We start from the raw sequence: 591 nt of genomic DNA on the forward strand, positions 1-591 counted from the left end.
ACTGATCTAACACCAAGTTTGTCAGGAACCATCCAAAGTTCCAAGGAAGCTCAGCAGCATCAGGACAAGGACAGGTTTATATTCCATAGAATTTGCTATTTACAACTCTTGTCTCCCAGCCCCCACTGATGTCCCTGTGGGTAACTTTACTGAGTTCTCTGGAATTCAGCCAGTCTCCCCCATTCCCCCCCCCGGGGTTGGGCTCCAGGGGATGTGTTCACCCAGCAGAAGGCAGTGGCCAGGCATGCTCCCGGCACATGGTGAGGATGTCTCTCCGTGCAGGAAGCCAGTTTCATTTCAGAGCCTCAGAAGTGGCCTCTGGCAGTTCATTTCCCTGAGGAAAGGGATGCATATACCTGCCTTCAGGGCATCTCAGGTCTGGCCCACCTGTTAAAGCTTTCCATGGGTTCTGCAGTTCTGGCTTGGAAAAAATCCAAACTTAATAGAAACAAAACTTTGTCCAACTAAACCCTTTTATTTTAAGGCATTTCTGAGGGCTATTGCTTGGGATTTAACTTCTGTGAGGGAAGATTCCCTCGGCCTTAATGCTGCTGATGGATGATGCTCTCAGGCTGAAAGGGCAGGGATTTG

Source organism: Empidonax traillii, unplaced genomic scaffold, assembly GCF_003031625.1.
Source record: "Empidonax traillii isolate 1590-97213 ecotype Southwest subspecies unplaced genomic scaffold, ASM303162v1 scaffold2361:size33801, whole genome shotgun sequence".
NCBI lineage: Eukaryota > Metazoa > Chordata > Aves > Passeriformes > Tyrannidae > Empidonax > Empidonax traillii.